This window comes from Hippoglossus stenolepis, chromosome 10, assembly GCF_022539355.2.
Source record: "Hippoglossus stenolepis isolate QCI-W04-F060 chromosome 10, HSTE1.2, whole genome shotgun sequence".
NCBI classification, from domain to species: Eukaryota; Metazoa; Chordata; class Actinopteri; order Pleuronectiformes; family Pleuronectidae; genus Hippoglossus; species Hippoglossus stenolepis.
The window spans coordinates 24,344,476-24,357,340 of NC_061492.1; positions in this window are offsets into that span (position 1 = coordinate 24,344,476).

Genomic DNA, 12,865 nt, shown 5'->3' on the forward strand with positions numbered 1-12,865 from the left:
ACCAGGCTGGCGTATTTGTCTTGCATATTTAAAAAACTAAACGGATTTAATCTGGCACTGCAAGGTGAAAACACAAGCATCTTGTCAATGAATGATAAAATCTGCGCATTCAAGACGAAACTCAAGCGCTGGTCAGCGCGAGTGAAAATGGGTAGGCTCGATATGTTTTCTGAGCTGGACGAATTCATTGAGGAAAATGCACTGAGTGTCAATACTGTGAAGAAGTGTATCACAACGCACCTTCAGTCCCTCCTGGAACACGTTACAAGTATTTTCCTTAGGAAACTGCTCCAGAGCAATATGACTGGATAAGATCACCATTCACTGTTACGAGGGCATATCATCTGACATCCGACCTGGAGGACACATTGGTTGAACTGTCAAGTGACCGAACCTTACAGGCAGCCTTTAACACCAAGGCGCTGGCGGAGTTTTGGATTTCGGTCGAGAGGGAATACCCACAGCTATCCAAGGCCACTATGTATCTACTGATACCCTTTGGCTCTACTTACTTGTGAGAAAAGATTTTCTCAGCACTGACATACATAAAAAATAAATACAGATCGCGGCTAAACGTGGAGGAGGATCTCCGAGTGGCTGTCTCCAAAATAAAGCCCAGAATGGACTTGCTCTGCTCCATGCATATTGCCCACCCATCTCATTAGGTGAGTTTAAGAAATGTAAGTAATGTGTAGGCTAAAATAAATAACCCTCAAGATTTTGCACATAATAATAAGGTGTCTGCTGCACGTTATGCATACAGAAGCACACAGACACACACAGACATCACCTGCGCACTTGTTTATAATTGTATGTTCACTCAGCCCTGCTGTTTAAACAGGGAGATTCCTTGTATTCTGGTTGTATTCTATTTCTCAAATTACTATAAAATAATTTCATGGCTGTTGTGTACAATGCGGTTTAGTGAGGGGAATATTTCAATACCTAGGTACCTAAAATGTTGAACACAAGTAATGTTAGCAGGTAAAGCAGATGTCTTGGCTGCCTCATTCAGTGGCAAAAGAGACGACTTTGACCAGTTGACCTGAAAGTGCCCCGAACTCATCCAATATCGATAAAAGATGGGGGGTAGACTAGCGGGTCTTCAAGAAAGACTAAATCGTCATCAGCGTAAATTGCCAGGTGGTGCTGTGTATCTGATCGAAATGGGTTTAATAACAGATCATCGATGAATCATCTGTGCTAAGGGTTTGAGCGAGAGGACAAAGAGGCTTGGGCTCAAAGGACAGCCTTGGCAAGAGGATCTAGACACTGGGAATAGAGGGGAGCAAATGTTACCTGTAAGCACCATTGCTGTGGAGTTTGAACATAGCACCTTTATTAATTTTATAAAGCCCTCCCCCAAGGCCATTGCATCTAAAACCGACCACAAGAAAGACCATTCGAGGCGGTCGAATGCCTTCATTGCGTCAAGTGATAATACAGCTGCCGGGGCTTTAATATCTATTGAAGAGTTGATTATATGTAACAACCGGCAAATATTATCGGAAGCTAGGCGCAACTTAATAAAACTGGTCTGGTCACAGTGCACCAGCGATGAAATAGAAGACTGCAGTCGGCGAGAGAGGACTTTGGCGTAAATCTTAATGTCAACATTGAGCAGACTAAGAGGCCTATAATTACTACATTATGTTGGATGTTTATGTTTTTAAGAAATAAGGAGATCAATGTAGTATTCACGTCCCTAGAGAAAGTACCCTTCTCCCAGTGATCCCAGAAGGTCAGACATAGCTCTGGTGGTATACTGTACCATCAAACCCAGGCGATTTGCCCCTCTGCATGCTAAGAACAGCAGCCTTGAGCTCTTCAAGTGAGATAGGTCTGGCTAAATCGTCATCTTCCGCAAAACCGGGCATATTTAATTGGGCCAATAGGTCATCACATTTACTCTTGTCAAAAGAAACACTTAACTTAACTCTTGTTAAAACTACGAAAAGTGTCACTAATCTGTGCAGAGTCAGTAGTGATAGCTCCGGTCTGTAAGGGGCGGCGGCTGTGGCTGAGGGGTAGAGCGGTCGTCCTCCAACCTGAAGGTCAGTAGTTCGATCCCCAGTCTTCCGCATCTGCATGCCGAAGTGTCCTTGGGCAAGATGCTGAACCCCAAATTGCCCCTCATAGAACAGCAAAGTGCTGCTAATAGATGCACTGTATGAATGTGTGTGTAAATGGGTGAATGTAAAACTGTACTGTAAAGAGCTTTGAGTGGTCAGCAAGACTAGAAAAGCTCTATATAAATACAAAACCATTTACCATTTAATCAAGGAAATGTCTGAAAAATGTTGATTCGATCTAATTTTCATGGCTGTGGTGTATTTAGTTAACATGGATCATTTTGACACGTGTGTAAAACATAATGACAGGTTTAAAGCTAGCGGCGCCTGATTTCTGGACTCTCAGACTCCCTAAGTGTTATTACAATATGTTACTTGTTAGTTCTCTCCTCCTGAGAATGCTCTTTGACCTGTTAGATGGAGAGGTTCCCATCTTCAAGTAGGAAGCATGTTTTGAATTAGATGCCCCTATGTATGATGTCATTTTATCTCAAGTTTTGGGCGTAAACAAGTTCCCTATATGAATGCTTGTCCGACACCGGCGACTCAGACTTCTGCATTGGCCGAGAACGTCTCCGGGTGTACCTAGGTACCCGTCCTGACCTGTAACTTCTGTGTAATAAACCTTATTATACAAGCAAGAACGGTGTCCGCGGAGATTCCTTCATCATCATCTTCAACATCACTGCTGCTTAAATATACGACATGGCTTAAAGGTGGCTGGGTCTTGATCTATGAAAATAATATCATTGCCTAGTCCTGTGAATCAAAAACTCTGAAGTTGCTTGAGAATGATGTTGATTTCTTTTTTGACCACTGTGCATTGCAGGGCTATGTCTTCCAAGTAATTGGCAGATAAAGTGGATTCTAAATTGGCAAAAGTGTTTTCTAGTTCTTGTAATTTAGATTGTCGTGTTTTATGCTGATTGGAAGCAAATAATGTAGTATTACACCTAATGAAACCCTTAATTGAATCCCAAAGTATTCTAGGATCATCAACCGAACCGACATTTAAATCCCAAAACTCTCTGAGTTTTTCCACAAACTGTATCTTAAATTCCTCCTGCTTCAGCAGAGTGACATTGAAACGCCACCTCGGCGCTCGTGAGGAAATACTGTTAAACACCATCGCGCAGAGCACCCCTTTATGATCTGAAAGAGCAATGGGAAGCAAAGCAACATCGAGTAATTCTCGGAAAAATTTTGGGGATGCAAATATATAATCAATTCTACAAGAGCACTTGTGTCTGGCGGAGAAAAAGGAATAGTCTTTCACAGATGGATTAGTCACAGATCTGTGGGCCCCGTACCATTTGCCCAAGCCCGTAAAACTGCGGACGTTAGAACCTGATCCCTCGTCTCAGACCTGCTAGTCCTTTCATAGTGTGGCCGGTAGTTCAGCCATGAGAAAATCCTGTGCGCCCACATGATCTCCAGGTGTTTTCGATCCGGAGAGACGAGAGCCACTTGGATAGTGACTTTGTTAAATATTGCACAGCATTCGACACCTCGGCCCCCTCCTTCAGTCCGATAACATGGATGTTGCAGCGTCTGTTGCGATGTCCGCAATCTTAAGTTCCAGGTTCTTCAAAGCCTCTGCATGGTCATCAACAGCCCTCGAGTTGTCCTCTACAGTGTCCCTTAAAGTCGACATTTCAACTTTGATTAGACCAATACTACCTGAGAGTGATGCTAATTCAGTCTGAATGGCCTCTAGCTTGTTTTCCGTGCAATTGCCCATCTCCTATTATTTTCAGATTGACCACCAGATCCCTGATAAGAAGGAGGATATCTAGTGAATGAGACCATAATCCCTGGTGGGAATTTTTTTTTTTACAGAGTATTTCATTGGAGAAATTTACGTTTTTGAATGGCAGTCTATGGAGCCAGAGTTTTCTTGGAGCCAGTTGAGCCAGCCCGGCTATGCAGAGTGTAACCTCAGCTGATTATCCTGTCCATCCAGCTGTCCATCAAACATACGCACTGCCACTCTGAGTAATGCTCTGATAGTGTGGTTATACATAATGATGATTTACCCCAGTAATAAGTGAATCAGATTCACAGGACTGAAATCCCCAGGGTTAAACCTGAAGTTACCTCGATAACCACAAATCCTACTTTGTAGTATAGTCCACTGCAGCTCTCACACAATGATAGCTAGTGTCACATGTCACGTGATGCAGGGCATTACTTTTTGTCAGGTCATCTTTCTGGCCTCCCCAATCTCTGTTACTTTTATATTTGCTATCATAGCTGAATATACAACAATTTTGATTATTTTACTCTAGTGGGCAGTTTAGCCAGAGAAGCAGCTGAGGCAACTTTAGCCTGGCCTTGTGCACGTCCTGGCCCTGTGTCTGTACATTTTTTCATGTAACCAATTCTCATCCACCACCTGTAAATTCCTCTCTTGGAATTTCAACTTCCTTCTCTCATTTTGTCCAATCGACACACACATTCACCCATTTCTTGTTTTTTGGCAACAAATGAACAGTTCATTTAGCCTTTTACATCATGTGACACTTTTGAGGTACAATCTAGCCAATCAAACAGTGTCATAGTGTTTGTAAAAAGAAATTCACCCTGTGCACTTTTTAAGCATAAGCGGACACATGAATACACAGACACTTAGTAATGCTGAAGAGTGCAACAGTATACAAAGCTGGACGGGAAAGGACCAATTGGCTACACATGTTCAGGTGCCAAAGAGAAGAAAAGAGGAGCTGCTTTGTGTGTGTGGAAGAAAAAAAAGAGAGTCATAAAGGGGAACCCTTTTCTCATGTACTTAGAGCTTCCTTTGCCTTGCAATGACCTAATTTAACTCGAACACACATGCTCTGATGATAAATGAACTGAAAGGAAGTTTTCAGTCTAGTAAAATGAATGGTGCAGAAATCTCACCACTTCAAAGGATCATCAAAACATCCAAGGTTTTAGCATCCTCTGCAGGCAGACCAAACTCAGCACAATACCACGACAGGTAAGCAGTCACTATAGTGCTTATGAGAGTAAAATATTGTCCACTTGACAATTACAATAATTACCATTATAAATGTGTCAGGCCTACAGTCCTGAGCATAGCAGACGGCTTTTATTTTATTTTTTATTTTTTTCAGAAACAGCAACATGTGGTTATGATGGTGGCAGATAGTACCGATGTACCAAGGGTAATATCAAGTATATATCACGATCATGAAATTTCCACACCTCTACTTTGAGAACCTCAGTTGTATAGTGAAAGATTGTGTCAGCAGGGTGCATGGGGACAAGTAGACACTTTTTTTTTTTTTTTATCCCAACTGCTTTATTTTTTCTTTATTATTATCTGAAGAACCTTCATGAAATACCAGGAGCGGGCGAGTGAGTGTGTGTGTGTGTGTGCTCCCAGATAGCGCACACACACACACACAGGCCCCGGGGCTCCCCCTCCCACACAGTGAGATCAGAGCTTGTTCACTTGAAGCAACCGGCTGCTTCTTAACAGTGGAAACAGTGAAAACACAGAGTTTCTCTGGTCACAGCTGCTCAGAGATCAGCGCCGCAGCTTCTTGATCAGAGTAGAACCTGCAGTTGGTTTGTGCCGAGCTTCAGTTTCTGTGTCCGCCTCCAGTCTGACCTGCTCTCACTTTTTGTTTTAATATTTCATCAACTAAAATATATCTTTTTAAGCTATTAGGCTGCAGCTATATGTTTTTATTTATTTCAAAGTGGGCTACTTCTTATTTTATACATTTCCCACAAATAGGCCTGCATAGTTATGTGTTTAATTTATTTCAAAGTATGCCTACACTTGCCAGTGTATTTTGTTCTCCTCTTCATAAGAGTTTGGTGTTTTCCTTTGTTGTAACAGGTAAAAATAGCAATAAAATGTCAACAGTTTTCTGTATTGTTGTTCTATAATTTCATAAATGCAACAAACTATAGTTTATATATATATATATATATATATATTTATAAAACTTTATAAGCTGAGTTATCAAATATGTTTTTATATTTTATTTGGGGGAAGAGGGGGCAAAATGGCTCTTTTGATAATAAAGGTTGCCTACCCATGTCCTAAATGGAGCTGAGAAAAGCAGGTCGTTTTCAGTCATTTGACCTTCTCATGGTCCATTCATGCTCAAGTGTGACACTTTGGCTGTGCTACAAAGGAATGGGGTTCAACTGTTTTCATTTGTTCTCTGGATGGCCAATTCCTTTGCAATCTGATTCAGTCCGCTTTACGTTTTGCCTCTCAGACTTTCTATTCTTTCTTTGTGCTTTCAGAATTTTTCAGATTCCCTTTTGTCAGCTTCAACTTTATTTATATTTTGTGCATTTTCCTGCACAACTTTGCTGTCTCTCTGTCATTTATTGTCATTGCTTGCTTCTCTGTTTAGTGTTAAGGATGCTCTGCGTTGCCTTACATTTACACTGACAATCTTATCAGCACCAATTGTGGGAGTGTTAGGTTGAAGCTGTGCTAGGAGTTCTATGGGAGTTGTGTCCATTGACTCAGATTATAAATTCTACGTTTTTTCTGTGGTTCTTACCCTTTGGCTGTGCTCTCTCTGATCTTGCTTCCACTGTTGCCTCACTTTTTCCTTTCTTTTCTGGACAGCTGCGGCTTTCACATTTGTTCCGTCTCTCTCCCTCCTCTGATAACTATGAAACATGAGAACTAATAAACTGGCATATTCCCATTTAAAAATCTCAAAGGTCTGACTGCTATGTGAAAGTAATAAGCCTCTCAGCAAGATAAACTTGTCCAGACTTGCAGTGAATCAAAATACATTACATTCTTTTCATTTTTGCAAGATATGCTTCTCTTCCAGCTCTATCCTTTTTAATTTTCCTTCAATCTATAGTAGTATCTAAAATAAAAATACAAAAATGTTGAAATTTTGTATCTTTTTTCTAACCTAAAACTGGTAAACTTAAAATAACATTATTTATTTCATATAGTGACATTCCTTGCAGTTGCTTCTCCTGAAATACTTTTTCATCCACACAACTAATTCTTATTAGGCTAAGATGCTACCATTAGTTTACATTACAAAATACATTATATTTTTAAATAGAAAACAGAATTTTATAATAAAATTATATTTTCTGAGTTTTACATTAGTTGTACCACCTTATATGCAGCAGCAGCAGAGTTTGGTCAGTGGATGTCGTCAAAAGTTATTTAGGTTTTCCCCTGGGAGCAGATTTTCTGCAAAGGTCATATAATAACAAGTAATTGGCGTCCTGAACTCATTGGACTTCAGACACTGGTTGATGTCGTTACCAAGGAAAATCTTTGATAAGGTGATGGCTGTAATAAGGCTTGAGGAAGTGATACTCTCAGGTACAGTGAGCTGACACTGCTGCAGAATGCGATTGTGGAGGACGGTAGGAACAGGAGGAAGATTGCTTCAACACATTCTAACACATTCTAGCGGCCCATTGCAGAGGTGACATAAGCGGTTACCAAGGGTGCAAAATTCAGGGGGCATTGCATCATAGGCCAAAGTTTGCCGGGTTTTTTTGCTTTCTTTTTCTTTTTCTTTCTTTTTGTCACAAGCGTATCCTGCCATGAGCAAAATGTTATAAGTCATGGTCACAGTAACAACATTATCAACAAAACAGCCCTCTGATTACAATAACAAACTTACAATACCCCCTAAATGGTCAGGTTTATTGAAATGGATTGAAAAGCACGAAGGGGAAATGCATACCCTGCATGCATGTTATATGTACACTATAGGCCATATCATAGTATGATATATATGGTGAAACCTTTGTGTGAACAATAGGTATAAAGAATTTCGTTACTGACCTGCACCACCAAAGCTCAGAACCGGACCCAACCCACAATTATCTCCAAGTCAAATCCGGGCTCGCTCAGAACCATTTATATACCATTTAACAGACATTCTAAATACATTGTCACTCAATTCTGTTCTTGGAAAAATATCTATCAGGTTTTGCAGCACCCGTGTTCCTGCTGCTTCAATGTGTTTTGAGAGTAACAACATGCCTAGCTTGCAGCTATAAAAAGATTCATTGGCACCTTTTAAAGAAGGAAAGCCACTGAAAATGTATTCACCACTTGCTATTTATGTCTGTATGTGATCCATTTTGATGTACTAGTTAGTTCAGTGTCGGTTGTGGCAGGTATTTGAGCAGAAGTGAAAGAGTCAAAGGCTTTCACAATAAAACAAAAATAAGCTGATTTAGATATTAGAAATTCTGCTCTGTCATTTTTTCAGACTTCAATTCTCACACACCATCCCTCTGTGTTTAATAATGTTTTCCCCGTAACCATGACTTTAAATATATTTCTTTGTTAACACAACTTATTTGCAGATACCCTCTAGTCATTTCTGTTTATTTGGTCGTAAATCTAAACATACTGCAGGACGCACTTCTGTCCGTCCTGGGAGAGGGATCCCTCACACGTGGCTCTCTCTGAGGTTTCTACCTTCTTTTTACCCTGTTAAAAGGTTTTTTTAGTAGTTTTTCCTTACTCTTGTTGAGGGTTAAGGGCAGAGGATGTCACACCTTGTTAAAGCCCATATTCACAAATTGTGATTTGTGAATATGGGCTATACAAATAAAGTTTGATTGATTGATTGATTGATGTATTTGTCACTTTATGGCAGATTTGTGGAAATTGGTTGATGGTTTAGTTAAATTGATCAGTCTCAGATAATAAAGCTGTGAATTCGGATTCAATGGATCTCAATTCTCTATTTCAAAGGAGCACACAGGCAATAATTAGGTCAGAATAAAGTCAATCATAATACTCATGCATTACTCGCAGGCTCTACCTTTTACACAATATGTTTTTTTTGTTGATGCTGCCTAAAGTAAAGAAAGTTATTCAAAATATGCTGCGAATGAAAAGAATAAAGGACACAGACAACACAAAGTCATTCTGGAGCTACACCTAAAGGTTCAGTGTGTAGAATTAAGTGACATCTAGTGGTGAAGTTGCATGTTGCAGCTGAATACCCCTCACCTCACCCTCCCCTTCAAACATGACAGAGAACCTGTGGTAGCCTTCAGTTGTCATAAAAACTCAAAAGGTTTAGTTTGTCCAGTTTGGGCTACTGTAAAAAACATGGTGGGCTCTGTAGAGAGGACCCCGCCCCTGATGTAAATATAAAGTATTGATTATAAAGGGCCATTCTAGGGTACAGAAAACTACAATTCATAAAATTTTGATGAAACAGACTAGTGAAAACATCACTAGGATTATTTTATATTCAATTTCTGCTAATAAATCCAACTGTTTGTAACTGGTTTTCAGGGGCACATTAAATTACAAAAAAGTTGTTGCACCATTTCGCTATGGTTTCTGGGCTAAAATATGTACATTTAATTACACCTGACCCCATCAGATATAGGCAAGTTACATAAAGTTAATGTTTAAAAGTAAAAGTACTTGTTTCACCATTTGTTATATTATATTATTAGGCAATATGACATAAATAGATCATCAAAACTGAAGTCGCTGTATAAGCAGCAGCTAGATCACAATACTTTATACACAGTTTTATATACAGGGACACCAGATATATTCTGAGAGCTTGTTTCTCTAATCTTTTTATGGTGAGATATTTGAACATCAGCTGAAATGAAAGAATTTGAGAACTTTAACACAGCTCAGTCATCTGAAATTATGAAAATTTCTTTTTCTAAGACATCAGCAGTCAAAAAGGTTTAAAATGATTATTTTAAAAGTAAATAAAGCTGTCATATAAATGTACTGAAGAAGAAAATACAATAATTTCCTCTGATGTATCATTTACAAATCCTTAATGTAGCAGCTGAATGGTTAATCAGGATAATGAACAATGCTTAAGACTATCAGTGAATGATGAGGAGTTGCCAGTGAAGTAAAGAAAAAACTCAACTTAGAGTGTCTGACATCTATCTTCTTATGTGAAGAAGGTTTTACAGTGATTAGAGGGCAGGTGATAGCTATGACCTCGCAATTTGTCTTTCATATTTCCAGAGGCCTTAAATGTCCAATTATTTACAAAGAGCTGAGGAGTGATGCTGTCTTTCTCACAGACTGGTTGAACATTAGTGTCACATTGTTGTTTATTGTGAAGAAGAGCGACAGATTGCTATGCACTGTAATTCCAAGCATCAGTGAAGTGTCCACCCACTGGATAGTGAGAGGGGAGGAATGTAATGTTGAAGTCCTGTGCTCCATAGTGTGACCGGAAGGATTCCCAATATAGTAATAATTGCTATTTACCCATGGGATTTCCCCTGGAGGCTGTAGCAACATTAATGAGAGAGGAACCTTACTTTGTCATTGACTTTAGTTTGAGTTTTGAGGGTAGCTGCCATTTCACTAATCCCTTGCTTAGTCATATATCTTTCTTGACATGTCAAAGGGATGTCCACCTCTCAGTTGAGGGTGTCAGAGAGGTGTGGAACCAGACTCCTGGGACGCAGGAGACACCTGTTATACAGCTGGATGATGACGATGATGACGCCGCTGATGATGATGATGATGATGATGATGATGATGATGATGTTAATGATAAAAGGAATCAAATGGAATTGATTATGAATTGATCTGTAGATATAGGATCTTCAGTGTTCATACTTTAGAAAGGGTGCATAATTTGATTATTTGATTTGAATTTACTGATTAATTTGAATATTAATTGTAGTCAGTGTAATGCACTAGACGTTGTTAGCATGATATCAATGTTAACATAATGTAAATAATATTAGGTTATGGTAGTGCAATGTGGCATTTTCCTGCAGATTGATGGCAACTGCATCTGCACATCTGGTTAGACATTTACATCAGCTCCTTCCTGTAGACATTATTAGAGTTGTTGCATTTGAACATTATGGTCAGCTACGACAACAACGTTAGGAAGGATACACTCCTGTGTCATATAATGTGCATTGCATAATCTGCAATTTCATTGTTTTAATCAATTCAACCCTTCACCCCCATATTACTCCATCTGAGTATTGTGTATATGTATAACTGTATTATGTAGTACAGTACAAGAACCACAAGATGGTGCTAGCAACATTTGAAGTACAGCAGTGGACCAATGCAGGTCACTTTAATAATATACCTCACAATAAAAACCCTATTAAGAAATAAAGGGATTATGTTACCTGATGTGCTTTTAATTAGAAATCGATACAGAAATATTTAATAGTTAATGGACATATAAGACTAATTACAATATTACAGGTCAAACAGGAACAGATATTAAAGCAAGGAGGCCTTGTACCTTAATATAATCAAATATACTGATCAAAGGTGGGAACTAGAAATAAAGGCCTGGCACTAATATACGCCTGCTTCAAAATAAATGTCTGATTTGAGAGAGACTATGATTATAAGAACAAATACAAAGCAAATCAAACACCTACAACAGGTCATGATGAGCTTCAGCCAAACAAATCTGAAATCAATGCAGACAGATGAAAGCTGACAGTAAATGTTTCAACCTGATGAAAATCTCCATTAATGGTAAAATCTAGTCTTGGTAAATGTTGATAGATAACATCATGTTCTTATGAGCATATTTGTGATGTCATATCGCCTTATTTGCAATCTGCCTTGTGTCAAAAGGTCTCAGCCTTTTACGTCTTCGGTTTTTGAAGTGTCTGTTGTCAGACAATGGGAAGAGTGATGTTCAGTTTACAGTCAGGGTTGATTTGGCCTAACCCTTCCCCCTAGTGGATAACTTAATCCTCGAAATACAGATGTCATTTCTTAAGATTTAAAAGTGTACAATCAACATTTCCACAACAATGTTGACACTGCAATTGTAGGTGAATGCAGTGGCACTGATATCAACTTCAAAGTCTCTCAACAAGGCCTCTTATGGGTTAATGCTGCATCCCGGGGTTTGCTTTCACCTCAGCCCAGAATGCCATGATGTTTGTTGTTTCCTACAACTTCTGATGCACAGCAGACCTCTGCTGATGAATCATTTTGTCAACTGCGGCTGGACAACATCCTATAAGGCTTGTACGTACCAGGCTCTCCCCCACATCTAGCACATCTCCTTCGTACGCAGTCGTCCTCAGGAGAGACATTCAGCTGTGGTGCCTTCGACTCAAGTGTGGAGAATAGTTGAGGTATGACTTGGGAGAGATGTGTCCGTCTATTGGCTCTTAAAAAACGCATCCATTTTTGCCCTTGGGTTAATGACTCTGTCGCAGACAGACTTTATAAGCCTCATTAAACAGTCAAGCAGCTTGAGCGGATCCATCTGTTCCCTCTCAAAAGCCTTAACAGCAGACTGCACCTCGCTAATTATAGATTTTTAAAAAGTGATGAGGAGGTTCTGCGGGTCACTGTACATGGAATGTTCAACCTCTGCCATGAAGCAATGTTCACTCGCCATGATGAAGCTTGAACGTAATTTTAATTCCACCCACTGATCTAGGATTCTGGAGTCGGCAGACTACAGAAACTCACGGTGAGGCACAGAACTTAGTTATGGTCAAAGGCATCCAACAATTCATTGTCTCCTAGACAACTTCCTATTTCTCCCTGCAATGATATAGTGAATCAATTATAGGTTTCTCTAACAAGGAAGTCCCAAATACAAGTGTGGTGCCTCTAGTTTTAACCAATGGGAGTAACCAAGATGCTGACATCTACCTGGTCTTCAATGAAACATCAGAGTAGTTAAAATGACAACATGAATCCATGGAGCCTACCTCCCTTGTGTCAACAGTCCAGGCTGCTGTTGGTGTAATGATTCAATTCAATTTTAGTTGTATAGCATCAGATCATAACATACATTATCTCAAGGCACTCTGTATGG